This window comes from Mytilus edulis, chromosome 6, assembly GCF_963676685.1.
Source record: "Mytilus edulis chromosome 6, xbMytEdul2.2, whole genome shotgun sequence".
NCBI classification, from domain to species: Eukaryota; Metazoa; Mollusca; class Bivalvia; order Mytilida; family Mytilidae; genus Mytilus; species Mytilus edulis.
The window spans coordinates 23,840,351-23,846,471 of NC_092349.1; the positions used below are offsets into that span (position 1 = coordinate 23,840,351).

At 30.8% G+C, this 6,121-nt stretch overlaps 1 long non-coding RNA gene across 1 annotated transcript; it reads right to left on the minus strand.

The window, feature by feature from the left end:
* Positions 1-2,520: 2,520 nt before the first annotated feature.
* LOC139526038 (uncharacterized) lies at positions 2,521-3,812 on the minus strand. Its single transcript, XR_011665099.1, has 3 exons — positions 3,641-3,812; positions 3,077-3,209; positions 2,521-2,676 (listed from the first exon to the last, which is right to left on the minus strand). It is a non-coding gene; the product is annotated as an uncharacterized lncRNA (long non-coding RNA).
* Between the last annotated feature and the right edge of the window lie 2,309 nt (positions 3,813-6,121).

Here is a 6,121-nt window from a genome sequence, read left to right on the forward strand (position 1 = left end):
TAACGGTTTAAGGAAACAGTGGCATCGAACATTATGAGTGTTGAAAATAACCCAAGACACCTAACTTACGAATTGGTACATCAGACACATGGTATACATAAGAGACATACGTATAACTGGCTGTCATCTCAAAACAGCATTTAAAGCAAAACATTCACTTAGGGTAAAGAGCCACTTAGTTTGCTGGTTTAGAATTAAAATTTCATGCCACGTTAGGGCTGAGCTTTTCGTATAAGTGATTCTGATATGCATTGATTTGATGAATGAATCCCTGTTTACCTGGTTTTTTTTATACTTTTTTCTTGTGTTATACTGTTACCAACAATCATAGGTTAGTGGAGTATTTGGCACACACAAACAAGTTCTAACCAACCAACCCCAACCCCCACACATACACATTCATTTTCTCTATTGATGTTTTTCTATTACAATATATAAAGACTAAATTAAAATGTGAATCAAAAAAATAGTAATCTGTAAATTATTTTAACAAAGAATACGGTAATTGGTATGTGATCATTCATTCATTGGACAAATATAATTTTTTTAAATCCAAAGAGAACAGACTTCACTAGATAGGAGCAATTCCCTAAAATTTCGAAGAAGTCTTTTTAATAGTTGTCCGCGTTGTGGACGATGCACATATTGACAGACAGACATCAGTATACCATATAAATCTCAGTAATTATTTATAACAACATCAACTTCATAGACAAAATATCATATTTACAGCATTCCAATATTCGCTGTAGTGAACACATTTTGAGGTCTTGCTAGAGCAGGATATGCTTATATTTCAGGAGCACCTGATGTCTATTTTCGATTCTGTGTTTTTCATTGGGTTTTATGCTGTATGTTATTGTGTCTTTGATCTATTTACTGCGCATTGATGGTCCTTCTGTTTGACTTAAGCTGTGATAGTATAACCTTAGTTAATCAGTAGTTGTCGTATGTTGATGTGGTTCATAAGTGTTTCTCATTTTTCGTTTTATTATGATTATAACCGTTTGTTTTCCTGTCTGAATGGTTTTACAATTGTCATTTTATGTCACTTCATAGCTTGTGTTTCGGTGTGAACGGAATCTCCGTGATGACAGCCGTTCTTTGACCTACACGGGTTTTCTCTAACAAATTGTTTCTTGGATGGAGAGTTGACACTTTTAAATTCTCCCTCGCCCTGCTCGTCCGAATTAAAAGCATTTTATCTCTAATTCAATAGGCTATAAACAAGACTAACACAGATATAGGATTAGTTGCTCGCAGTAACATCTTATTTTCTCTTGCGATACAATATTTTATTTTACTGAATTGTACATATTTCTTCAATCGAAACATAATATAAACACATGACATATAACATTGTTCCTCTTTCGCATCGTTTCTTTTCCCCCGGCTAATGCCTCCAACGCCTGTACGTACAATAAACATAGCAGCAACTGCACATATACCTATGTGATCAACTTCAATCCGACGTAACTGCGAGCACCTTCGATACTAATACATTTAAATCCCAAACTTTATATAGTACCTTTAAACCCCACCCATAAAAACCACCAAAACTTTCCTCGTGCCTCCTGCACCTTACATCAAACTTATAAATAGTACATACTGTTACAAAACCAGTATCCGAACTAATTATACTAGTTCCAATCTGTAAATATTAACTACAAATAGCAAACGGGAAAAACCCTATTTCAAACCAAATAAAATACATTTAAATTCTCCCTCGCCCTGCTCGTCCGAATTTAAAGCATTTTATCTCTAATTCAATAAGCTATAAACAAGACAAACAAAGAAATAGGATTAGTTGCTCGCAGTAACATCGAAACAAAGGAAATGAAACAGTTCAGAATATGATGCTGATATAAAAAGTCTTTTGAGATATTGCTAATAGAAGATAAATCTTCAACCACTAAACTGGACCAAATAGTTTCAAGTCGACAATCGAAACGTCAAATACGACATATTGAACCGGAAGCTTCCGCAATAGATGGTTATGCAGACAAATGTTTTGCAAATCTTGAATCGATGGATAATTTCTCAAACTGTTTTCCTTGATTCTGTAAATAGAAGAACACAATAAAAACTTCATACATACATGTACTTGTATCTTAATCAGATAAACATTAAACTCTATAGATATATACATATTTCATATATATATACATCAACTTCTAATCATACTATGTGATTCTTTATGTTACACAATGCAACATAGCTCATGAAAGTCTAAACATATATGCATCTCAGATCTACATACATCAACTTCATATCACACTGTGTGATCCTTTTGTTATATTCATAAAAATCTAAACACATAAATATATATATATCTATTTTATCAACAACAACAAAAAACAAAGTCTACAGCTATGTCTGAAGCTCTGACTTTGTACAAGGTTTCTTATTATCTTTGTTACATTTTTATTATCGATTTTAAATTAAACAAGTTTTCCACTCAATATGTCATGTATCATGTGTACGGACTGTAAAATATTACTGCTTACCGTTTTACTTAGTTGAACTCTTGGTACTGTCCGATTTATCTCACATAAAAACGGGCTACTTTTTATACCTACACCTGCATATTTGTGGCATCCGGGAAATAATTAGCACATACATAAGGTCTCCAATATGGTACTAAAACTCTGATCGTTTTATAGTAAATGCGACCTGCTGATAAAATAAAATCAAAATGTCACAGTGGTATTTAATGAAAAAACATATAAAACTGATGATTATTACAAGTCTCATCTTCAAATCAATTGTATACATACATTTAATTATGTACAAAAGTTAATGCCTTCATATTTAATCTTTTGTTTTCTGTATATTAATTTAACTATACAACATCCCATGGTGCATTGTGCAACCAATCACATCGCTCCCAGCGACAACATTCCATGGTGCACTACACTGTGCAACCAATCACATCGCTCCCAGCGACAACATTCCATGGTGCACTACACTGTGCAACCAATCACATCGTTCCCAGCGACAACATTCCATGGTGCACTACACTGTGCAACCAATCACATCGCTCCCAGCGATCTAATAAAATAAATTCCATACATACCATTTCAAACTCATCTGTAACTCGTATCACTCTTCGTGGCAAAATCATCTCACTGCGAGAAGATTTAAACATATGTTGTTTCCATGTCTCAAATCTAGTACAAGTCTTACAAATTCTTTACCTGAACTTTGTACTGAAACGGTAATCAGATTTTATACATAAGGTGGACACTGTAATATTTAGTGAGCATTTCATCTATCAACTTTTAAATAAAAGTTGCATGCTTAAAAGCTGATTTGTTTTTCATATTAATGAACTCAACATGGTTCATATGATGATTATTACAAGTCTCATCTTCAAATCAATTGTATACATATATTTAATTATGTACAAAAGTTAATGCCTTCATATTTAATCTTTTGTTTTCTGTATATTAATTTAACTATACAACATCCCATGGTGCATTGTGCAACCAATCACATCGCTCCCAGCGACAACATTCCATGGTGCACTACACTGTGCAACCAATCACATCGCTCCCAGCGACAACATTCCATGATGCACTACACTGTGCAACCAATCACATCGCTCCCAGCGATCTAATAAAATAAATTTCATACATACCATTTCAAACTCATCTGTAACTCGTATCACTCTTCGTGACAAAATCATCTCACTGCGAGAAGATTTAAACATATGTTGTTTCCATGTCTCAAATCTAGTACAAGTCTTACAAATTCTTTACCTGAACTTTGTACTGAAACAGTAATCAGATTTTATACAAAAAGGTGGACACTGTAATATTTAGTGAGCATTTCATCTATCAACTTTTGAATAAAAGTTGCATGCTTAAAAGCTGATTTGTTTTTCAAATTAATGGACTCAACATGGTTCACATGTTTCATTATTGAATGAAAATATATAACCAAATTCTGTAGTATTTTAAAATAAAATCATAAACCTGTAAAACGGTTTTAAAAAAAAAAGAAAACAAATATATTTTTTTTTTTTAACTTTTTATTTTTTTATTTCCAACAATTACAACATATACATGATATACATACAATATAATACATATAAGATAAATACAATGTCATTTTTATAAATAAATCTTAATTGGAAATATTTTACATTTTCTATTGAAAAGATAAAGAAATAAAAAAGAATAAAAAAATGTAAAATGAAATAGAAAATAAATAAATAAATAAAGAAGGAATAACAAAAACAAAAAAAAAACAAAAAATAAAAACAAAACTCAAAGGGATTATCCAGTTACATCCCTATCTTTATTTCTAATATCACATAATTATGCTGAAAAAAAAATTGAAAATTTACGAGACATAACATGGCAATAATATTTTCTTTAAAAAAGATTATAAATAAGTTGTCATAAGTAATTGTAACAACAACAAAAAAGACATTAGCCGGTATACAATAATAGTTTTTCAAAAACATTCCATACATTGTCAAATTCAGTTATCTTTTTATTTTTTACAGCTATCATACTCTCTAATTTATACATGTCTTTCAGTTTCAATATAATTGCTTGCAATGAGAGATTCTTTTTAAAGCATGTAGAATTATACATATATTGTTTAATATAAAGAAAAATCATGTTATATGGGTTGTTGGGAAATATCTTGGATAAGTCTCCAAAAAGAAAGTTTAATTTATTCATTGGGAGACTTATTCCACCGGAAAGGAACCAGTTATCAACATCCTGTAGAAAATCTTGTACAGTATTGCAATTCCAAAATAGGTGTTCTATAGACTCATTATCTGATTTACAAAATGTACAAAAAGGATCATCAGTCAATTTTATTTTAACTAAATACTGATTTGTGGCAATAATGCAATGGTTAATCCTATATTGCAGCCACTGTAATTTACTATTTTTAGTAACAGCAAAAGGCAGTCTGAAAATCTTTTTCCAGTTCAAGTTCTGTTCACCTAAAATTTTAACCCACTTAAGCTGTCCAGTAGGAATAACATTATTTTTTGTCAGTACAGAATACATATCTTTTGATCCTTTACAATGTTTTAAAAATATTTGTAGACATGATGGTATAAAAGGACAAGCTAATTTGTAAGATCCTTTAGGGAAAGATTTGGATGCCTCTTTCACTGCCGAAATAACACTGCTAAATTTAAGAAAATCTGTGTTAATGTTATATATTTGCTTAAATTGATCAAATGAAATAAACAATCCATTTTGGTCAACTATATCATTTACAAATATAATACCACTTTTGAACCAATCTTGATAAAATACTGATTTATGACCAATCTTAATATTATTATTTAGCCATAGTGGATTTGATAAAAATGAATCATAAGTAAAATTTCTTTCTTTTTGAAAAATCATTTCCCAGGATCTTAGTACATCTTTCCAAAAATGGTTGTTAACTGTCATATACAGTTGTCTAATATAATCAACACCACAACTAAACAACTTTCTTTTATCTATATTTGACATGAAAATATTTTGCCATTTACTATCTCTCTGCAAAATCCTCCTAATCCATGTTGATTTAAGTGCTGTAATGAGCATATTCAAATCAAGCATTTTCAAACCACCCTCCAAATAGTCTTTGATTAGAATATCCTTCTTAACTCTATGTATAGGTGAGTTCCATATGTATGAATAAATAAGTTCATTTATTCTCTTAATAATATCATCTGAAGGATTTGGCAGAGAGATAATGAGATGGTTTACAATAGGCAAGACTAGAGTCTTAATCACAGTTATTCTCCCTATAACAGTTAGATTCCTTTTAGACCATTGTTTTAAAGTATTTTTAATCTGTACAATTCTTTCAGAATAATTTATTTTAACAATTTTTTCAAGATCTACATCAAAATTGATTCCTAGTAATTTAAAAGAAGTTTCACCCCAGGACAGATTTCTGTTAGGACATAAAGTATCTGTACTATATTTTTTGCTCCCAAACCAAATAACTTGTGTTTTTGTGAAGTTAATATTCAGTCCAGATATTTTTGCAAACCAGTCTAATTCTAATAATGATTCTTGTAAAGATTTTTCACTCCCATCCAAAATCAAAGAGGTGTCATCAGCAAATTGTGACAATTTATGCTCAACCCGTG